Genomic DNA, 24954 nt, shown 5'->3' on the forward strand with positions numbered 1-24954 from the left:
TTTTAGGATTTAAATGGAGAGCAATTACATAACTAAAACTGGCATTCTTGAATAGTAATTAATCAATTAGCCTTAATATTAATGCCAGTAAATTGTCGTGGGTTTGATGCATGACATGAAAAACCTGATTTGTTTTCACAGCAGTTTGACTTTGTGTCAATACTGCCTGTCCATAAATAAATGTGAATGAACTGATATTTCAGCTATGTCAAAAGGAATTACAAGAATATGCACTGTCCATTTAATCTCAGCTGTGGCGAATATAACTGGATCTATAATAAAAATCATTTGTGTGTGCACAGTTAGTGTTTGAATTGAATACCAGCACTCAATGCTACTTATCTGAATTGAAACCTGTATTTTTTTCACCTGCTAATATTGATACTATTTACTTATTATTTGCACTATATGTTGCCGATATTTGAGTTTGATCCTTTGCTGTGATGAACCTCAGTAGAATGGAAGGAGCCACATGGTGGCAGTGTCCACAAATGCTGTCAGCTTGTCTCCAGTGTTCACATGAAAACAACTCTTGCTTGTGGCTTCCCTGTTTACAAGGTGATTGCACCTCCAGCTAACAAGCCATATCCGCTGTGACAAAATTTAAAACAGGAGCGATCTCTGCAAAATACAGATGGCAACCCAACTGGCACCTGGCCAGTTTTCCAGAAATCTTGAAATTCCTTCCGCTGTTATGCTTGAGTCACCATGACTCTTCTGACAATCATCAATCAGCAGAGAGGTCACTTGAACAGCTATTTAATGGTTCACATTGCTAATTTGAAACAGTGGTTAAATCCTCCCACAGCGGTGGCTTTTAGTCATTTTTTATCGCATTTTGTTGCCAAGAATATCTGGAACATTAAACAAAATAAACTGAGGGAAAGATCAGCAGCCTGAATATGAGTGATAACGGCGATGAGTAATGATGACTTGATTGTAAAGCAGATGCAATAATAAAATGTATAAAAAAATATTTTGTTAACGGCAGGAAGAAAAGCATCAGTGTTCTGTTTGTTTAAATCATAAAGCAACGCTCTTGTAGACAGGTGCTCCGCTACCTGGGCAGCAAGGGAAACTCCACAGTTCCAACGGATGGGAATAAGAGACTCCTCTTTATCTGCTATGTTGACATAACTTAATCCAGTTCTTCTGTCTTGTCAAAATTCTGGCACTGCTTCAAACAGAACGGCTTTTTTTTTAATTTAGAGAGAAGTCATTGTGTTTTTTTTAGAGTATGACAAATACGTGTGTATGTGAAATAGTCCACATGCTTGTGTGTAACAACCAGAAACAGGAGAAACAGCTGAAGTTGGGATTGAGTTACTTCCTGTAAAAACAGACCACAATGTTTGGTCATCTGAAGTGCCTCCAAAAGTCATCAGATTATCTGGCTTTGCCAGATAGTACGGTGCTTTCCACCTACTAATGCAGTATAAGTCACTGGCCCTTGACTAACCAGAAGAACTACAGCGATGCCTCTGTGCCGCCTGCAGGCTCCACATGACAGATGTTGTTTAGAAGTTGGCCAGCCGGCTCCCAGCTATGACCTGCTGTTGTCCTGGTGCAGAATGACGCAGGTATTGCACAACATTTTCCTTGGTTATGACTGTGTGACATCACCAGTTCCTATTAATCCTCACTTTCCCAGTTGCCCTGACGCGTGACACGCACTCAAACGATTGCACTGTTATGTGTAAACACCACAAACAACTCAAAGAGCGCATGCATACACACACAGACCTTCGCTGCCTCAGGTCCTGCTGTATCTACAGAGGCACCTGTCGTACATGACGTCACGTGTGAGTCAGGTGAATGCATCCATGCATGCATATGGGTGTGAGTACAGGCTCCTACTGGCTGTGGGATGTTTGCATAATCAGCACAGCAGCACACCTTGGTCACAAGGTAAACTTTCCACTGTGTCAGAAAAAAAGACACTTTTTCACACTTGAGTAGTCCGGGAATGGCCTACTTTCAGAGAAAGGAGGTAAAAAGGAGGTAAAAGGTCACAAAGAGAGCTGGGAGGGTCTGACTGTACATGCTCTTTGCATATGCAGTGAGTAAAGGACTTATTGTTACTTTAAGAAAACTTTAAGAGTACTTTTTCACTGTATTACAGCAGTAGTTCTTAAACTGGGACTCTCCAGCTGGAGTATCATAGGGCGAAAGGCAGGGAGACTGATCCATTGCTTGGCTAATATAGAGGGACAGGCAAATATTCACACTCACATTTACACCTATGGCCAATTTAGCAAACTAACATTCATGTCTTTGGATCATTGGAAGCCAGAGTACCTGGACAGACATGCAAACTCCATACATAAAGACACTAGCCAGCTGGTGGATTTTCTCACTTTGATGCAGTGCTAACCACTGCACCAGTGTGCTGGGAACCATTTATATCAATAGACCAGTAATATTGTGTCCATAATTCTTTCCACCGTATATTTGGACCAATGCTCTGACATGGTTGTGATGCATTACAGTAAGCTGGGATCATGAAATCACTGCCTTCTCTTAGGATGTAGCAAACTGATCCCACTACTTAGCTTGGCTTATTAGCTGGCTAATATTTGAGTGAGTCCCATTCGATACTAAGCCTAAAACCAGATAAATCCATCATTTCATGTTGAAAATCTACAAGTTAGTTGTTTGTAATAAAAATTTCCTCAAGGAAACACATTTATTTGCTTTCTTGCTGAGATTTAGATGAAGTCTATAGAAACATGTAGTTAGCATAGCTTTTGTCTATGGAACCAACTTACCTAGTGACTGCTAGCATAGGCTCCAGCACCCCAAAGACCCTGAACTGAAGAAAATAGATGGAAAGAACTTTAATTATGTACTAATTGACACAAGTAAAGTAAACTTATCAACTGTTTTCTCTCTGTTTTTAGTACTTGTCCTAAGCTACAAATCTTAATAGTTGGTTGCAGCCATACTTTAAGGCCAGAAACATAAAGTGGAACATTTCATGCTTGGTTAGGATCCTATTACTTCCCATCACCTTTTCATACCCACGATTAACCTTCAAAGTAATTAAATTTAAAATAATTTCAATATGAACGAATTAACTATAAAGCCAAAAGTCTGTATTAGGAGGAACACAGAGGTGGTGATTGCATAAAACATTTGCAGTTCACCTCCCATGAAATCGTGTTAATTTTTGAATTTTTTTTTGTGTGTGTTCATTTCCAGTTGCTGTTTAGCTAGAATTATGCAACAAAACTACTTGGTTAGATTTAGAAAAATCTCATCTCCTCTCAGGATATTATGGGTAATTTTGTGAGAAGCCAAGGTAGCAGAGTTACACGCAAAGTATTTTATACCTGCGCTGCCTTGACACACTGGCTATGTGATTACTGAATACTGCCAACTAATTGTCCTGCTTGAAAATAGCAACTACATTTAAATCTGATGTGAGGAAGTCTGGAACATGCATCCATATATGACAAGTTTTGAGTAAGACCTGTCTGACAAGTGCCATAACCAACACCTTCGGATGCCTTGTGTACAACTGGAAGATGTCAGCATTTTTGGCCAAATGAGCGTTTGATGTTCTGAGATAAAGAATGGGATGTTTCACAGTGTTAACCACATGATAGAAGGCAAACTTTACCCACCAACAACAAACTCCCCTCTGCTTGCCACAATGAGCAGTCCATTGCAAGTGCCACGTCAACACGGTGTCATGGTGTCTATTTTAGACTGTAGGAGGACTTGTGAAAGGGTAGCCAGCACATTAAAATGTAACGCCAAGTGGTCCTGCCCAGGAATCAGTTTGTGGCAGCTAAATATCAAACTACAGGCACACAATACAAATTGCTTTAAGGATTTTTCTTTGAACGTCAAAAAAATCATAGAACAGTGACGTATTGGCCGGGCATGTTAATGTTGAAATGATTCCTGGATGCCGCACCAGCTGTGATCTGGACTCTTTTTAGCTAGTATTTATAGTGAGTCAAGTAAAGTAAACTTGAGACAGGAAATAGAAATCAACACACTTTACATGAATACACATCATTTCCTTTGCAAATACTGCAAATCATGCTTTTTTCTATTTCTGTATGTAGACTTACTTGGGTTTGACTTTGGCTTTACTTTCTTGAGCTGTAAATGAATGTTCAATTAGAAAATAAAAACAAAGAATAAATAAGTATATTTATAAATAAATAATAAACTCAAGGAACTTTTTTTTTAACCGACTATTTAAAAAAGAATTACTGAAGCTCTAATAAGGTGATTTTTTTAGTGCTAGCTGCAAAATGAGCATGAAGTTTAAAATTAAACTATTCTGTTTGCCAAATGCTAATTTTCTCAATGAGAATTTTTAAAAACTTTGGATGCCAGCTATCGTGTTACCCTGTGAGTGGGACTGTTGGGTGGTGCTTTCGCAAAACATTGCTAATGTTCTGACAGAAATTGCTGGCTCTGACCTTAATGTGCTAAAATGAAACTGAAGGGATGATTTATTTCTAATATCCTGAAGTCAAGGATATACACTTTAAATTCTAATGATGGCAAATGAGAGCTCTTGTCAAACCCCTTTTCATAAAGCCTCTTTTAACTTAATGGTCATTTCATGCAAAGTGATATCATCCTAAGGAGATTTTTTTTGGTTTTACTTGAAGAGGTTTTGATAAATCCACCTTTGTAAGTTCTGCTGCTTTCTCAATGGGATTTTGCTTGTTGTATTGAAAAGACCTGAAAAGTATTTACTCTTAAAAAGTATCAACACCGAAGAAATGCTGACTCAGCTGTTTTCAGTGTCTAGTGCTGTCACATGATGTCGAATAACCTGGATATTCCTCTTGAACATAGCTTGGCCATCATCTTTGATATCTATCCTTGACTTTCTAGCAAGGGGAAGTTTGTGTACAAGAAATATGATAATTTTTTCAATTAGAAATAAATGGCATAAGCAAAACATTTGTGGAAAAGAAGACTACGAAATGAATGAAAAGCTTTCTTCAGAGTGAGAATTGAATATATGACTTTTATCTCGGAATTTGTTTTCCCAATTGCAGTAATATGAAAGGACTCTGACAGGAGCACTACCATCTATGAAAACTGTTCCTATATCTATGTATGTATGCGTGTGCCATGTGTGGTGCACTTTTTTGCCATTGTAGCACATCTGCGTCTGATTGTGGCAATAGTAGTCTAATGTTTCAACCATGTTTGCTGGGTGTGGTTTTCAGACAGTGTGCTGAGGCTCAATGGTGTCCTTTGAGACAAGTAAAAGTGTCTCTAAAAATTCAAAAACGTTCTGTATGAACTTTCAACCAACTATATCAATACTTTGTACGAACTCCTTTCTTCTAAAATAAGTAAATAAATAAATTCTTAAAAAATTGTAGTCAAAGGTAAGACCAGTCTATGAATGCACTTGCTGGTGGTAATCAAAAAACTATCATTTATAACAGTAAGGAGGCTAAAAAGGGGGGAAATGGACCACTTTTCGACCACAACTACCCATCACTAGCGACCAAACGAAAAGAGCAAATGTGTTGCGAAAGGTACTTGTCTTTTGGCTTTGCCTTCATTAGACACATCACCAGTCCTCAATCTGAGGGCGTCATCTGTCGGGAGAAGCTGACTAACATGGTGCCACAAGCTAAGGAGGAACTAGAAAACCAAATGTCTTTTCTTAAAGAAACTTTGCCTATTTCGAAAGAGCACTGGATCTAAACCAGAGCCAGCAAGACCATGTTGGCCAAAGTGCCACGTTTCATGCTAGATGAGTGGTGATGCTAGCTTAAAAACATATTCCAGTTGTCATGCTTGGGCTTGGTGACCCCTTCAGTTCAGTTCAGTTCAGTTCAGTTCAGTTCAGTTCAGTTCATTTTTATTTCAAACATGTGCCTTCACAATCATTTCCAAATATCATTTCATTATTTGTTTGAAAAGGAGTAGGCAGAAGTAATTACTTATTTGTCCCTACCCCCTCAAGTTTTACCTCTCATTCTTTTAATTTTCTTTTAGTCTTAAATTAAACAAACAACATATGAAACAAAAGTACAGCAAAACAAAACAAAACATACATAAATAAAAAAAAAGAAATTAGCAAGCCCCACCACAGTATAGTTTCTTTTATATGAAAAATACAGAATGTGTATATTTGCATATTCATAAGTTATGGAAAAACAAACAAACCAAAAAAAACAACAACCAAGAACCACAATACCATTACCAGCCACATTACCGTCCTGGGTTAACCCCTTGAAAAAACACTGACAATGAAGCTACTCTGTGCAGATAAAAAACCAGGTATGGCATGAAATGCTCTTTCCTTTGATGTCATTTGCCACAAAAAAGTCAAAACTACTGGTCTAGTGGATCATATATTTAAATGGTGTAAATAACAAAATAAAATTCTAGGCAATGACAGTCTTACAATCTTAGAAAATAAAACCTAAACTGTTCAGTTGAGACAGTAACATGAAATTGAATTCCCCTTATCCTGTTGATAATAATCCTCCACACTCCAGCAGTTAATTGTTTTAATAAGAGTTGAACTGCAGTTGACTTGCCCAGGAGACCCTAATGGTGGACCTGTTGTTAGCCTGGACGATGCAACAGAGGCCCATCTGTTCTGCTCCTGAATGATCATAAGGCCAGGCTGAAGCATCTAAATATAGAAGGGCCAAATTAAATTCAAATGACTCAGATGCTTGATGACTGAGACGAGTGACTTATTCCTCCTCAGTGCCCTGCTTCAGTCAGTCGGTGCACTGCCTGCCTTTGAGCAAACATGCAAGCCCGGAGTCACTTATTCCACTCCGGGTCACCTCTCAAACCTTCAAGTGTTAGAGGAAGGAGGTTGGTGGTATGGGATGGTGGGGGTTGTGGGGGAGTGAAAGGAAGACGGGTGGAGGGAGGGACGACAGAAAGACTAAATCAGTTGGCCGAGGAGAGGAAGCTCTGTCATATCCAGGAGGAAGTGTGAGTCAGTCGTTGTACATTCTTCAAGGCTGATTCAGCGCTGTACAGGAAGTGGGAAATGCTTACTGCTGGGCTTTAACACCAGGAGGGAAAGAACCTCGTCTGGAGCGGTGTAACTGTAAAAATCGTCCCCAGTAAAAAAAATTTTAAAAAAAGGAAAAAAATTGAGAACACACACGCGTAATATTTTGTGCACGGAAATGACTGACTCATTGCTTACAAGTTCGAAGGAGGTGGCTGCCACTCAAAATAGATTTAACACAGACAACAGAAAGGAGAAGAAAGACTGTATCAACAGGGAGAGCGGCAAAGAGCTGTCAGAGAAGAGGAGGGCAAAGGGTAGCGCTCTGGGTCTTCCTCTTTTTCTTTGCTCCCCAGAAATCTCCCCTTCCCTCTCCCTCTCCCATCACTTCTCAGATTTCACAGTTCCCGCTATAGCAATTTAACTCCTTCTGTTCCAGTAAAAAATAAGCCTTCAGTTTCAGCTACATCCAAGTGCTGTAAGTCACTCAGAAGGAGGAAGTGAATGTCTGGCACAGAGAAAGGCTGAAAGCTTGCTTAATTGTGTCACTAATACGTCAGTCTACGTTTGTTCCAATCGAGTTTGAACTTTGGTGTCACTCAGCTGAGGTTTTCCAGGTTGTGACCTATATTTCAGTTCAAAGCCAAGGTTGATGACATCATGGTGGCCATGTGGGTGGCGGTGGTGGTGAAGGGGAAAGAGGTAGTTGTTTATAGGATGTCTTCCCCCATTTATACACCCATGGACAGTCTGTCCCACCCAGACTCTCATGGTCACTGCCCCCGTCCTCGTGATAAAACGCTAGCTTATCACCAGTTTCCATTCAGCTTCTTAGTCCTTATGTAACGTCAACCCAGGGAGGAAGTGCTGTCCGCTGTGAATGAAGAATGTATCTGTGTGTGTGTTTGTGCTGAAAGAGCAAGACGACGCGTGGAGTGGAACGAGTTTCCACATGACAGAAAAAGCCTCCAAACATGTATGACAGTGGAAAAAGTGTGCTCAGCTGATTAGTACACACACACACACACACACACACACACACACACACACACACACACACACACACACACACACACACACACACAGCTCAAATGGTTCCCAAACTCTCTCACACTTCTTACAAACACATACACACACACACATTACCCTCACACTGTGTCTCTGTCTCACACAAAACCATGTTGTATTGTACGGGTTGTTGCTAGGAGACAAATTCCAAACCTCTTGAAACAGAGGGACTTACTCCTCATTTCTAAGCCGGTATGTCGGGAGAGAAAAGGGAGAGTGAAGGAAAGGGGCAAAGAGGGATGGGGATGAGGAATGGGGGCTCTAAGAGACAAGAAAGCAAGTCTCCCACGCACAAAAGCTTTCGCTCTCAGCAGGAAGAAGTCCACAGACTCATCAGTCTCTTGCTTTGACATCAACTCTGCTTCTCAAAAGATCCTACAGGGAATGGCGATACGCATCCACAGTATCGTTGGTGCAAAATGGCTCTGCAGTACTCTTCTTCACCTTTTCAAAATGAAACTATTTCTAAGGAGGAACATGAGAGTGACAGCTGCGGCCAAAAAGACTTTTAGGATTCATAGAAGAAAATGTAATTGGGGTCTGTTGTATTTTGGAATCCATGTCTCAGGATAGAACTCAAACCTAAACCATTGTATTAAATCCCACCATCCGTTTGAAATGGCTATAGCTTTACTAAGGTTCATATACTAGTTGAGAGGAAAAAGCCATAATTTCAAAACTGTATAAATGCCAGATATTCATTCATGTTCCTGGGTGAAACTTTTTTTTTTTGCTTAGCTTAAAATACAAGCATAAATACAAGAATATTTTTAAAGAATGTTATTTTAAGAAATAAAATCAATATGTGGAGCATCCTCATTCTCATATTTTCTGAAGCAGATTGTGTGGGGTGTGAATAGTGGACCCAAATGCAGACACAATGGAACCTGGAACGTAACTTGAATTAACAAAAGGCGAGCAGTTTAATAAAGCTGATGAAAATGCACAAACAAAGGACAAGGCAAACTGATGCAAAACTAAACATTAACCTAAACTGGGTAAACTAAAATAGAACATGAAAAACCCTGACATGGACATGAACAAACCTGGAAACATGGCATTAAACAATAAATGACCAGACAATGAATAAAGGAAGACAGAGAACTTAAATACACAGAAGGGTTATGAGGGAAGTGAGAACACAAGGGGAACACAGCTAACACAAATGAACATGATGCCAAAGGCATAGCTGGACTGGCCATCGATGGTGATTTTTCATTTTTATGGGCCGATGATTTTTTTTTATTTCTATTTTTTTTTGTAACGGCATAAACAATGAAAGGTGGTGGATTGGCCAGATGCTGGTCGATGTGTAAAAATAACTCAGTTATTTGGTGGTGGCCTTGGCGGAGCTTCCACAGAGGCCAGCAGGTGGATGAGGGAAAGGGGAGGCAGGAGGAGGAGAGACCCGAGGCGGCTGCCGGTCCGAGTGTCAGGTGAACTGAACTTCAGGAAAGAAGCTATGACCTGCAGTCTGTCTGGGTCAGATATAAACCAAGTTTAGGTGTAGTTTATTTTCGTTGTGCCTACTTTTTACAGTCAGTTACAATAACTCGTACTGCATACTAGCTAGCATGACGGAGTTTCTATACAGCTGGGTGGGTGCTATGATGTTACTGATAGTAACTTTATTTTATTCATAAGGTTAGTTAGTAGAGTTGCCAACCGTCCCGTAAAAAATGGAATTGTCCCGTATTCAGAGAAAATATTACGCGTTTCGTATTGAGCTGAAAAGGAACACAGCTTGTCCCGTACTTCAGCTAGAATGGAAAAAGACACAAAGCTGGAGTTATTCTGTGTTTATGCCGCACAGCTGCTGCTTCTTCTGTCATTCTGTCCCCCTCCCTCTCCTGTTGATACTTCAATCATGAAACTGATCAATGATCAGCTGATCGGCTTTTCTGACGCAAGTCCGTCTCTCTTGTTTGTTTATCGCCCACTTTGCGCCAGAAAGAGGAAACCAGCGGATGTCGTGCTAAACAACAGCAGCACATTTAAGCTTGATCAGCTGTTGTTAGAATTTATTTAATATTTATTTCTAGTATCAGCTGATGTTTGCTGGAGCCACAGTTGTAAAAGCTGCTGGTCATGATATTGGTTTGGATATGTGGTGAGAGGGAAACATGAAGATGAAACCAGGAGATGTCCTTACTGAATCATCAGAGCTGAACAGGTGATGGAGAAACAGGTTTACCTTTTAGGTGACATGAATGAGTTGAAGGTAAGTTATAAACTGTTTCTGAGAGACAAATAACACCAGGATCCTTTTCTAAGTAGCGGACAGCTGGTAACTGTGCTGGGGCGGGTCTAGCAAGGTTTTGCCAGGGGGCAAGGTAGGGCATTAACAGGGAAAGGGGGGCACAAAGAAAATCTTTTCTTTGTTCTTCTCATTTAAAATGGCTAGTTTTTATTAAATAATTATCTGAATCTTACAACCAAATTTTTTATCTGACGTAAAATGTATAGAAATCATACATATATACCAACAAGACAGTGTACATCAGTGTCACAACAGCGTTTGTTTTCATTCAAAGGCTTTATGGCTTTTCCTATAATACCTGGTGGGCCGGTCTTTAGTCAAAATGCCCGGGCCGATTTTTTGTCCCAGTCCAGCCCTGGCCACAGGGCAAGTAAAACCAAACACACTGAACAAGGAAACACGAGACTATCAAAATAAAACAGGAAACAATGAGAAGAAGACTGTGGCAATACGACATGGAAAACGCAGACATGAAACACACAACAGACTGGGGAGACTGAATGATACGCAAGGGGAGGAACATGGAAACAGATAAGGGGAACAAGGCACAGACATAACTAAAAATCATACATAGAGGACAAGAGACTCACACAGGAAACAGAAAACGACACATAAACAAGGGAGCATGGATATTTTTCTTCATGCAGACACGATGATCCAATCAAACATAACTATGCAAACAGTAAATTATGCTATTTTAATGTGTCAGGGAGAAATCCCTCTTCCACTTAGAGCTACTTGTCCAGCTATGCTGCAAAGCAGCAGCACAAAATGTTGTCATATTTAAAAAAGAAAAAGTAAATATTCCATTACCACAAATTCTGTATGAAACAGTTTGCTTTGACTGACTTTTCCTGCTTTCCTGCAGTGTCATCCCCAGTAGGATTATTATAGGTAAATAAAACTAAAGTAAAAACTAAAACTAGATTCTAAAAAACATTTTAGTTAAAATAAAAACAAAAACGACACTTCTAAGAAAAAAAAAAAACAACCTAAAGCTAACTGAAAAGATTTTGTGAACTTGTAAAACTAAGATAAATGTTAAAAATTAAATAAAAAATAGAGGCAATATTTTTAGTTTTAGTATTTATTAGTTTGACTTGAAACACTGATTGACATGTTTATTGAGACTCTGAGTTGTTGCTTTCCAAAAGTTCAGTTTTTTTAATACTTGTACTGATTTTTCCCAAATTTTGCAAAAGAGTAACACTAACACTGAAACTTATAAAACTAAACTAAAACTAAACGTAAAACTAAATCTACCAAAACTAACCAAAATTAAAATGAATTGAAATCTAAAAGTCAAAATGAAATTAGAATAAAAAACAATTAGAAAACACAATTGAATAAGAATGACAGTGATAGATTTCCTGAACCTTTCTGCCACCTATGGGCAATTTAGAGTTTCCAATTAACCTATACCCACTAACTGCATGTCTTTGGACTGTAAGAGGAAGCCAGATACGGGGAAAACATGCAAACTTCACACAGAAAGACCCCAGCCTGATGGTGGAATTGAATTCAGGACCTTCTTGCTGTGAGGCAACAGTGCTAACTACCGTGTTGCCCATAATAATAGTAATGATAATAAAAAAACATAATGTACAGACTTATGCTAATAATTATTAATCACTTATTTGGGGATGTGTTGTGCTTGGACATCAGAGTTTACATTAGTGAATCAGTCATTTGTACCTGATATTTATTATTTTTATTTGAGATCTTTCACCAAATTCTTAGCTTAAGAATATAATTAGTATCACCATGAGCTGAGTGTGAATTTAAGATAAGTGGTAATTCATCTTTTTTCCAACAGATGTTTTATTTGTTACCAGTGGATCAAAAAAGGCAGTGAGATTCATCCTCTGGGGAACAGGAAAATCACAATTTTGGTCAACTCCATCCCAGAGATATGAAGATATTTCCCATGTATCTTCAAACATTCTTCTGCTGGTGTGTCTAGAGTAGGTAGGTGAGTCAAAATAGGAGCCTTTGGGCCTTAACGTGACCAACAAATGGTCCACCCTTGTTAACTGGAAGGTTCTGCAAAAGGTGAAAATGGCAGAGTTTGTGCATAGTTTAATTTTTTTTGCAAGTGCATTTACTGCAAGTCATCCAGAATGACTAATGCCATGGGACTGATTTATTCTTAATAATTTGAGTTTCATCCCAACCCTAGTCTGAATAATTGTCAGTTTTTTATCCTTCTCACTAACAAAGACGCTTCCATGGACTGCCACTCCACTTTGAAGAGAGGAGAGGTACTGAATGCAAAAGAGCCAAACCCTGTGTTTCTTTAATTTATGACAGGCACAAAGTAATGCCAATACACCGAACACGTGTTGAAATATTTAGTCTGGACCAGAAAGCTAAATGACCAAGATATATACTGAGCTTAAAACAGCATCCAAAACTGCTAAAAACAGACAACTTTCTTCAGTTATAAGAAACAGCTAAATGCTATTCAGTGAAGGCAGCAGTGATAATGATTCATAAGTATATTATTTGAGACTGTTTGTTGTACATATGGCATTGCAACACAGTCTCAAAGCAGTTCTTGAATTATTCATGAAACTGAATCTGTTGATTCATGTTTGTTTTTGATTCACATTTCCACCTGGTTTCTCTTGTTATCTGTTTGTGTCCATGCACTCAAACCAGGGTGTTTTTCCAGCTTTAACGAATAAAAAAAAATCAGGATTTACAGGTTGGCAAGGTGGCGCAAACTTTCACACAATGATCTGCAGTTGTTCAAATCCCACCTACCTATGATCTAGTGATTTTTCTTTCTTTGACTCCTGATATGTGTGTGTTTAGCTATTTTTGTTGCCATTCTTTGTTTGGTTAGGTTAGAAGTCTCGACAACATAGTGCATGCACAAAAAAATTTCCATTTGCAATGCAACAGATTTAAAGTCACGTGGACTGTAACGAAAACAAAACAAGACAGGACAGTCTATGTCTGTGTGGAAACAGATTTTTGCATTTTTTGTTACTATTTCACATAGATCACATTAGATCAGGTGGGCACTGACTGAAAGCTGTATATTTCGATTAAAAGTAGGTAAGGGTCAACAGTCTGAGTTCTCTCTTTTGATTATTAACATTTCTTATTTTTGATATTTAACCCTTCAGAAAGATTCTCCCGACACCTCCAGTGATAAGTCTAGGCCTGCAAACTGCTAGGATGACTAAAAGTATGCAGTGTAAAAGCTTCTAAAGTATTAACTGGAATGCAATTAAGGAGTTAAAAAAAGGATAGTAAACAACAGCACCTTGAACCCTCTCAGCACTAAAATCTGTTACTATGTGTCAATCATAGTGGCTGTCCATACTTATAATGTCATTACCTGAACAACAACTTCTGCATGTCAGCATGCACACACATACACACAATGAGAGAGAAAGACACCTTCAACGACCTGTCATGTGCTCTTCATTTCTATCGTACCATTTCAGCTGCTCTGCTATATACTCACTCCCCCTTTAGTGTTTGCATATTCTTAGCTGCCTGATCTTTACTTGTCTCTCGTGCTGTGAAAAGCAGACCTTTAGCCAAAAGATTGATCGTTGGAGAATTCACACCCTTATTTGACAATGCTGTCCCCTTGCTGTCAGGTCTCCCTCTGACACTAGCTGATCCTCTAGCCCATAACGTCACATACTGTGATGGTGCGAGGTCAGCTGCCTGCCTGTCCATCTGTCTGACACGACAGGGAGTGTGCCGCATGATTTGCAAGGTCAGGGTTTCCCGCAAGATGAAAACTAACCAGAATGCTATCACACATTTCCTTAGGGATTTGATGCGAGAGATATAAAGGCTTCTGACAGAATGTTATTCACTGACTCTCCACCTGTGACTTGTCGCACCCACAAACACCTAAAGGTCACCTACTGTGGCTACTGTGTTTGCCGTTGTGTCACCTGCATGATGAAGACTGATCAAGGGACTCCAATCTTTAGGAAGACTTCAGTGAACCACAGCTAATGCAATAACTAAACACATGACTGACTTAGCCTCAGTTTCCTATTCTTGCCCTGTAGTGGCATTAGCCTTTACCTGTGGTATCCAGCTACTGTAGCCCATCTGCTTCAAAGTTCAGTGTGTTGTGCATTCAGAGATGGCCTTCTGCGTACCTTGCTTGTAACAAATAATTTGAGTTACTGTTGCCTTCCTATCAGCTCAAAGGAGTCTGGCCATTCTTCTCTGACCGCTGCCATCAACAAGGGATTTTTAGCCAGAAAACTGCCACTCACTGCATATTTTCTCTTTTTCCAATGGCTCTTTGTATAGTAGTAACCAGCTATGAGGTCACAGAGGTCTGAACCACAGACAAGATAGTAAAATGACATGACTACATGTGTGATGCTCTAGGAGGCTTTTACTTTGAAAAGACTAAACAGGAATTCTATGAATTTATGCCCCTCCCTGCAGTAACTCTAACTGAGTTGTCTTTAGGGGATTAGGTTGACACATGAGTCATGAGAAATGATGATTGGTTGGTTTGAGGCACGACGTGTGAATCAGAGGTACAGTAGAACCAGAGCCGCGAGTAAGTAACTTTTTCCCTGGTGCTATTTTAATTTCAAGTGAAGAAAAATTCTATATTCTGTTGTTTTATATACAATACACACTCATTCCACATTTCTATATACACAGTTGCCCCTGGAAGAGGGAAACTGTGCAATATAAAGTCCTATAAAGTTTCCAGATTTTCTGTCTTTGGTTCTGTTGAGGCTTTTTCTCTTCAAAAGTGTGGCGTTTTCTATGAAATATGATATACAACCCCAATTCTGAAAAAGCTGGAACACAGTGCAAAATGTAAATAAAATCAGAATGCAACAATATGCAAATCTTAGAAATCCATATTTTATTCACAATGCAACACAGAAAACATACCAAATCTTTAAACAGAGAAAATGAAAATGTACCATTTTAAACTATTTTAAGAAAAAAGTAAAGCAATAAATTACAGTTACAGCTCATGAAAGTACATAGAAGTGGGTTTAAATTTGATGCTTTTTAAGTCACCTTATTTTAGAAGCACTGTTGTTGTTGTTCATGTTACGGCAAACGTTCAAGTCCTCCATGATTCAGTTCAGGTCATGCTCATGTTTCATGTTAATGTGTTTTCCCACAGTTTCCCGCATGCTCCTGCTCTGAATCATGTTCATGTCTTTTTCATAGTAATCATAATCTAGTTTTTCCCAGTTTAGGTTTTAGTTTTAGTTTTTGCCATTCATTTTGGCCTTTTTTTTTGTATTCATGTTTTTCGGCACAAACAAACGACTCACTTTTTGTTTAAACGTAGTTCCTTCTTCTCTTGTGTTCTGCATTTGGGTCCTCCTTCTCACTCCCACAGTCTGCGGAAGACTGTGACACCTGTTTCAAAACTGCAACTAAATTAAATTTTCAACCATTCCAAGAGTCACAATCAAAAGTTGGAGTTTTACTGTGCAAACTGTGATAAGAGTATAAAAATCAGCCTCATTTGTCTTCCTCGTTGATCAAAAGCACATTTAGGCTCAGTTCGGAAGATACCATCATCGTGCAGTACTAGCAGAACAATCTGAAATTATTAATGTAGTGTATTCATTGAGTAATTTTTTTTACTTCATTTCTGGAGGATCCCATAATGTACAGGAGAGATGACAGCCCTGAAATCCTATATGTTGCTGACTGACTACAGTATGTTTCTATTTTATAATTGCTTTGTAAAACTGCAAGTGATGTGGATATTTTTATACACACTGCAAAGTAGTAATAATGTCACAAGGATTTCCAGATTCTTTTCTCTAGCATTCACATTGGCACACAAATCAGAGTGGAGGATTCTTCACATAACTTTCCAGCTGTATGCCCTTTCAAAAATATGTAGTCAGAACAGAAGAAAACATCATTCATCAAGCTTCTTGATGGTCTTTAATCTAAAGAAGTGCAAACATAAGAAGATCTTCTATTAGGGATAACAAGACAGCAGCAATACAACAGCTACTTGTATGATTTTGTGTGCAGATTTTTTGTGTGTGAAGATGCGGCTGTGTACTGTGTCCTGTGTCTCCCAAGTCTGCTGAGATGCTTTCACGCCAGACTGAGTGGTAGGATTCACATCAGCCTGACTCACCAAGTTTGATATTTGATAACAGAGCGGTGAACATGTAGTTGTTTGCCTTACTCACCCACCTTTTGAATTTCTGGTGAGCTGTGGTCAAACCAAAGTAGCGAATGGCACAATATGTAAAGCCTACATTACGCTGCTGTAATTACTGGTCTCTTCAGCCCATGACCTGGACTATCATGTTGCAAGTGATGGTTAGTCACAGGTTTGGTTAAGGTTTTACGTAAATGTCATGATTCAGTGTGCGTCATTAAGAATCACAATCAAAGACACTGACCTGTTGTAGTGGTTGTCTAAGTGTATGTAAGATAGGTATTTAGATGCAGATGTGGCAGACCATGAGTTATTTTCATATTTGACTTTAAGCCTCCATTTTTGTCTGTACATCAAGCTATTTTCTTGTCACATTTGTTATTTTTTTTGTGGTGTTCAGGATTATATCACATAAACTGTTACCTTTACTGAACTCATCCATATGACTCCAAGGCTGCCAATTACTATAACCCTCTCAGAAAGCACATGTTATTTGAAATTCATGTTATTTATATACAATTCATTTGCACAAATGATGGTGAAAAGCATACTCTGTTTCATCATCTTTTTGGTTCCAATGGGAACCATAAATTACAAAATGAATACACGCGTCTTCCATATGACTGAATCTAATGATCGGGATCATGAACTCATCAGAAAGGTGTTTAATTGGGTCACAGATCAAGTGTCCTGATACCTAGCTTCACTTTTTCAGAGGTGGCAGTCCATCATTTATGTGTATTTTGGTGTATTTTTCCCTTTTGTTGTTAATCGACCGTCGACTGAAACAAGCAGAGAAATTTCTTTTTTTGAATAGCTGTAAAGGATAATGAGATTCCTGTCCTTGTACACATGCCTTTTCTGTGTTTGCAAATTCTTTTATAATAACCTCTTTCACAGACGCATGTTTTATGAATCATTTTAGAAATACGTGCGCTCTGTTGAAAAATTTGTTGCTTGTTTTAGGGAAAAACAGAGATAAATTGCTCCAATTAATTATTTACTAATTATTTGGTGGCTGGAAAAGACCCTTGAATACTGGGTGAGGACCTCTGTGAGAGCTCAGTGTATGACCACTGCAGCTATATGTTAAGCAGTGTTGGGCAAGTTACTTTGAAAAAGTAATTAATTATAGTTACTAGTTACTTCTTCAAAAAAGTAACTGAGTTAGTAACTGAGTTACAATATTCTAAAAGTAATTAATTACTTGAAAAGTAACTATTGCGTTACTTTAAAAAAACGTTTAACCGTCTGGGGTCCAGGGTATAATTGGCCATTTTTAACTATTGATTTTCCCTCCACATTTTACCTTTAAAAACTATTTACTTTGCCTTGTTTGGTATCATCCTTTTCAGCACAACCTCACGTGTCTGAATTTACAGTTATGTTTTCATTTTGACATACTGTATTAACACAATTGATCTAAAATCAGACAAAAAACATAAAATCAGAGTAGAAAAAGTTATATTTTTTACTGTAACAACCACAAACATGTTTAATGAATCATATTTCATAACTTTAAATGCAAATATAAATTGTCAAATTTTAAAATCCTATGCACAAGTTTTGCAAGCAACAAAGTTATTTGCATCCATTTACCTTTTACCTTGATTTTTTAAATAACCATTTCAAACTATTTACAGAACAATCAGCTGTTCTGCATTCAATAAGATGCCACACAAATTATTTGTGCCACTCCAAAAAAATTATTTCTGTCCACTATAAAGGAGAACATCACAGCCTGATACCTGCAGGTCTGACAGCAGCAGGTGTATCACTCCTGTTTCTACCTGGAGACAGCAGTCACCTTATTGTTCTGACACACAACACAAAACTATCCACAACACTTCACACTAACTACACAAGACAACACATTAACTACACACTCCAAACACGCTAAACGTCACAAATCTCTCACATCTCAAAACTCGCTCTCCCTCTTTTTCTGCTCTCTCTCTCTCTCTCTCTCTCTCGCCGTCACTCCTATAACTTCCCCTGTTTTTTTTTTGTTTGTTTGTTTTGCTCATAAGCAGAGTGCTTGCTAGCGCTGTCCTTAGACAGTAAACGTGACGAAACTATTGAGGAAAAAACGCCGCGTATATATTGTTTATCATGACTCTGGTTTTACGTGGCCTATCAGCACAATTTATAAACTGGTATATGTCACCTTGTTGCTTTGTCTTTAAGTGGTCGTGTGATTGGCTTACCACGACTACTTTATTCTTCCTCAGTCAAACAGCAGCACTCATGCGATTGTTTTGCCCCCTTAGCTCCAGGTGTTGTGCTAGAAAGTGATCGTGATTACCGTCTGCGGGAGCGCGCAGCTGCTTAAAGCTGTAGCGTCCAGATTACTTACAGCTACTTCCGTGCAACTGATACAAGATGCGGTAAGCTGAACACAGCTTCAACCGTCTGTTTGTTGAAAAATAGTAACGGACCGCGTTTCCTTGTTAGTAACTGTAACGGCGTTGTAACGATAGGAATAGTAATTAGTTAGATTACTCGTTACTGAAAAAAGTAACGCCATTAGTAACGCCGATACTTGTAACGCCGTTATTCCCATCACTGATGTTAAGGAGCCAGTTTAGGGTCTTCTGACTCTGAATCTGAATCTGATTAACTAGCAACTTTAACTGGCAATGAGGACATAGCCACTTACTTTATGTGGTCATTTTGCGTGTTTCTTCATTAAGGCATTCATTTCTTCATTCTTCATTAAGGCTGTCATTTAATATTTTACTTAAGTCAGGAAAGCTTGAGTAAAAGTCCAGAAGCTCTGTGTCTGTGCTACCTATGGATGCTCAAATGGAATGCAAAGTGTTAATTTTTCTAAATGTTTTTCTGTATTTTTATTGAATATCTTTATAAAACCAATTGGATAATGCAATATAAGCAATTTTACAGACCCTCTACCAGACATACTAAGAAGTAACTCTGTTCTATTGAGAGGTGGTGAACTGAAATGTCTCCTGATACTGTAACATTTACAAAAATTCAGCTCTGTCGTGGTTTTGAGTTTTTGTCTGGACTTGAAAGGAGGAAATAATAGTGTCTGGTTGCTGAATGCTATTTTCTAGGTTACCATGAGTTTTGTGATTGAGTCTCAGTCATTTGTTTGTGTTCTTTATTCCTAGTTTCTCTGTTCTCTCTGTTTCATTTCTTTGTCTCATCAGTCTGTCTTGTCCCCATGTCTGTTTCTCCCTAGTGTCAAGCCTGTGTGTTTTAGTCTTTGTCTCCGCAGTTATCTTACTTCCTGTTTTACTTTGATAGTTTCCTGCCTCGTGTGTAACATATTCACTTTTGCTTCCTTTATCTCATTTGCCTAGATTAGTGTCATCTGTGTTTCCACCTGTGGACCGTTCTCTCATTACCCCTTGTGTGTATTTATCTCCTCAGTTTCGCTCTGTTCCCTGTTGCCTTCCCCCCGTGGTTTAGTCCTCCTCCCTTGCAGTCTGTGTTTCTCACTGTGTCAAAGGTTTGATTTTCCTAGTTTTGTCATTCATGTTATTTTGCATTTCATTTTAGCTTTATTAAACCAGCTTTCAGTTTAATCCTCGTGTTTGCGCGTCCTGCATTTGGGTCTGCCAGCCACTGTGACACAGTTCAAGTGGAGTGTTGATTTATTATAGACAGTAAAACGGGAAAGGAAATTTAGGTTTTTTAATCTTTTAACCTTGCTTATAATTACATTACAATAAAATAAAGAGAGCCCGAATAAGACTCTGTGGCACTGGAAATGACTTTGCTGGAATGCATGTTCGAAGGAAATTGACCTCTTAAATATACGAGAAGTGTTTCTAGAATTACCTCTGTCTCCAAAGTTCAGTGCAGGGACAGCGCTTTTCCAGGGATGTGCATGAGGTTATGAGTTTATATCTCAAACTGTCACCTCTATCTGACAAAAATCCACTTATAGAACAATTTGCTTTAGTTCTTCTTCTGCTTCCTCTTATCTTTCCAGTTTCCTGGATCATAGCCATTCACCTTGATCACAAATAACAAAATAAACTTTTGAATGTGAAACCCATTTCCAGCTACTAGCTGCCAATTCCCGGGTAAGCTCTATTCCACGAGCTTCTGAATTTCTGTCATCAGTCTTTCTGGAAAAATAAATAAATCATGTACTGTACATATTCACATCCACTAAAAGGCTTTCTCTCTAAGGTAATGAAACCTTTGTCATCTTAAATAAAACAATATCTTTGTGAGTAGAAAAAAGAAAAAAACAAGACCTCCTTTAAGAACTTAGTTCATTTCAGCTTGAATTCATTTATATTCTTTAAACTCATAACCGGATAATCTCTGCTAAGAGTGTCCAGAAACCTGTTTTCCCAATTAGTCTGAATTAACTACAGACTCTTCTTTGTCAAACCTCAAAATCGACTCTGTGAATGTCTGTGGCTTATAGAAAATGATGCTTGGTTACTAAACAATATAAGATCATTTTTCAAACACATACAGTGAGTTTCGTGACGTAGTGCTCAGAAAGGCTCTGTTCCATTTGCATTGTTAAACCTGTCAGTGGCATTTTGAATGAAGTTTTCTCACTTCTGGAACAGAATCCAGAAGTTTTATTTTCACTTCACCTCTCTTTAGGGCACTGTTTTTTTTTAATTGAAGTGAAACTCACATGCACAATGTCAACAGGTGTTTCATTCATTGTACATAACAAAGAACCAAAGTGTGTCACTGTGACACGGTGTCCATTCAACAAAACAACAGTACGGGAAGGTCAGGTAGTAAGATGGGTTACCACACGTTAGATATAAACTTTTTGTTAGTGAAGATCCCATAACTGTTACACAATAACCATTAAGGAGTACTATTCGGATCCATTTTTGTAATAAGAAGCTCCTTTGAAACCCTAAAATGAACTTGGACTGTTCTTCATAACATATGTTATTACTATCTATCGGCTGCAGGGACATTTGTAAGTGATAACGTCTGTCCATAACTGACTGACTTTCCTGATACAAACCAACCAATCGAGACTCTTCTTATTGACTGTTGTTTTATCTAGAATGCTGCAGCAATGAGTCCTAAAACCCAGAAATGATGTAGCATTTTGCACCACCAGTTCACTTGTCTCAGTGTTTCTTTTTTTGAATGGGTGTTCATTAGATGTCTGCAATAAGGTCTGTGATTAGCACAAGTTTTAAGCATGTTTGCTTTCTTTTCTACAGCGTATAAAAATATCGATAAATACTTCACTTCTAAATTTTGATGTTTTTCCATGTCTCAGACAAGGCATTTGCTAAAAACCATGGTCCAAAGTTTTGTGGTGGTGACGCTAAAGAACTATGACCATGGTGTTGTTTGTTTATGGCACAACATTAATTTAGCTTTGGCAGTTGCATTTACACTTCAGAATTCAAAAATACATCAGTTTCTAAAGATTAACATATATGCTGTAGACTTATTTTTTGCAGACTTAATGAAAAAAGCATTTTTTAAATATCACATCAGGTTTTTGTTGAGGGATCTCAGGGCAATGCTAACTTGTGAGTTGGCCAAAAATATGTCATCCCTACAGCACTCTATTAGGGCCGTACCCTTCAAAACACTAAGAATACACATACTCCCTTACTTTGGTGTTTTTTCACTTCAGTTCATATCAGTTCAATTCAATTCAGTTTTATTTATATGGCGGCAAATCACAACAACTTGAGTAACCTCAAGAGGTTTTATATTGTCAGGTATTGAACCCACAATAAAAAGATGATTTTGCATCTAAACATATTGAACCATTGCTGCGGACTTGTAAAGAATTAAAATATTTCTTTATTTCTTGGAAGGTACAGAAAAATCATGGAACACTATCTGTAGGGTCTGTCCATCCCTTGTTTTGCAAGAAAGGGGCTTGCAAAAGGTGTCACAGGGCGAGGGGTGGGGTTCACTCTGGGCAGGTCGCTGGTCTGTCATAGTTATCACTATTAAAAAGCCTGAACATGAAACCCAGCGGCACCAATTTAATGACTGTTATTCAAGAGAAAAGCCAGTTAACTGTATCTTACGAAACCATAAACATCTTGTGACCACTGTAAACCGCGTCATGTAAATCCCCCTCTGAAGGCTTACTGATGGGGAAAGCCCTACTGTAGAGGTCACTGAGAAGGGCTCGGATGACTTATTACAGCAGTGACGCAAACAAGAGAGGGAGTGTACATTTAGCTCTGGGACGACATGGGCCGATTACATCAAAGATGCCACCTTCAGATAACAGCACCTTCACCTTTTACCCTGTCCTCCTTGAAAGTGTTTTAATGTGCGATGGAGGACGACAGATGGCCTCATCTCTCTTTCATTTTCCCACAGATTTTTTTCCCCTCCCCTTATCGCCATCATCATCAGTCATTTTTTCTCAGCATTCTGTTGTTTTGCATTCTGACTGTCCTCACACCACGCACGTCATCGACAGCTTATCAAAGCAACAATAAACCGCCCACGCACCCCTCCCATTACAGGCCATTAGCAACCACTTGCATTGTTGGGATTCTCATAGTGGGTCCCGATGGAGTCGCTCGGCTCGCTGTCACAAAAACAGAGTTGGTAAAGTTGAACTTGAGGGCTTGAGTAGCGAGAGACTGACAAGACCTGTATTGATGATGGAAATGAGACGAGTGATTCAGTGTGGGGGATGTAAATGCAAATCCATTATAATTACACCCGAAGGGGTTCCAGGTGTTATGTTTTTTTTGTCCTATAAGGCCACATTTATGAGGTCATATCTTTTGCATTAGCACGCTTGTTTCATCAACTGTCAGCTCGGCTTCTATTTCATAACAATCACTGTCTGAAAAATGTAATTTTCCACACGAATATATAATCACCATTTTCTCAACTCCTTTGTTTACTTGCACAGACTTTATGCAAATCTTTTCAAGCTGACACATGAATGGCACCGATTCACTTCTTTAAACCATTACCACTGAAAGGCTTTTACATAAAGAGTTCCTTCACGTTTTCCATTTTAACACAATGCTGACATGCCCGCCTGTGTGTACACTGAAAAATCTATTGTACAGCATGTACAGTCAGATCAGTAGAATGCCTTTCAAACAGTCTTTTGAGCACAGAATTTGCTCATTGTTGTTTCCCCAAAAGATGCGAGCGCTGCTTTCATGTAAAATCATAAATGGTGGGAGCGTTATTTACAAGCAGCAAATAAATCTTTGTGTCCTGTTGCACGGGGACAGGGTTTTGATTAGTGAAATATGCCAGACTCAGCTGGAGAGGTTCTTATCCTGTATTATGTATTGCAGCTCATGTGTTAGTTTGGTATAAATGAAACAGCATCACTCAGCTACCCCTTTTTTTAAAACTTGCAGTGATAGGAGGATCTAGTGTAGGTAATTCTACACTCAACAAATAATTTTGTCTGTAGAATTTATGAATTTAATATTTATTGATTTGTTCGAATGACAGCTGAAAACTCAGTTTATAAAGATAGAAAACACGCACACATACACAGAGAGGAAGGAGGCACATACGCTCATGGTCACTGTCAGTGCAGCTCATATAGAATATCCCTCACCAAAGCCCAGAGTCATATTCGATTAGCAAAAAAACAAACAAAATTGATAAATGACCGAATCATTTATATGATTTATATGATATGAGTGAGGCTAATCATTTCAGCCTCACTCATATCAGCTCTACTTGAACCTTGGAGCTGTGGATTTTACCCACAAAAAAAGTAAGGCACAAAACCTTCACTCTATATTTGTCTTTGATTTGATTATAAAAGAAATAACACTGTTATTCAAAAGACCCGCTGTTGCGAGGGAGCTTTGCCTCGGTTTCTTTTCTTAGCTGCGGAGACTTATTATATTTTCAACTGTATTGCCGGAGCGTTGCTGGAGGGCTGCAACAGGACAAAGATGCTGCTGCCGAATCCCTGCTGAACACACACATTAAAAGTAGAATCGTGCCCCCATCCCTTTTTTTTCGGTTTCTTGTAAGGCTCGGTGCCGTAACATGTGTTTTCAAAGCCGGCTGCCTGCTGCTTTATTCATGTAGGTATCAGTCTCGTTAGTGTGTGTGGAAAGGAGAAGTTGCCAGCAGAATTTGTCTGACAGACCCGAGCAAATTACAGTTTGACTGCATTTCTTCTGGTTTTGTTTTTTTCAAATTAAAACTGTTTGTGAAGTAAAAACATACTTTGGGATGTAGAAGTTGCTTTTGGGGTTTGCAGACTTTCACAGGTAGGGATGTCTTCTGAAAGCATTGTGTGAAGTTTTGGTATAATCCCAGGTGTGTGTGCGGGTGTGTGCTTTTTTTGTACTGTGTGTGTGTGTTGGCTGCAGGGGAGACAGTGCTGCCCCACTAATAAGGAGCCGGTCTGACAGCAGCCTGACAAGCTCCTGACAGACAACAGCCCAGCTTTGTGCTGAGTTACTAGAATATTCCTGGCATCTCTTGCTTGGGGTTAACTCCTGGGACACAAAAGCAACACTGAATCAATTTAGATTTAGTAGATTTGGAGATTTCTTTCTTTCTTCAAAT

Source organism: Pelmatolapia mariae, linkage group LG16_19 (assembly GCF_036321145.2).
Source record: "Pelmatolapia mariae isolate MD_Pm_ZW linkage group LG16_19, Pm_UMD_F_2, whole genome shotgun sequence".
NCBI classification, from domain to species: domain Eukaryota; kingdom Metazoa; phylum Chordata; class Actinopteri; order Cichliformes; family Cichlidae; genus Pelmatolapia; species Pelmatolapia mariae.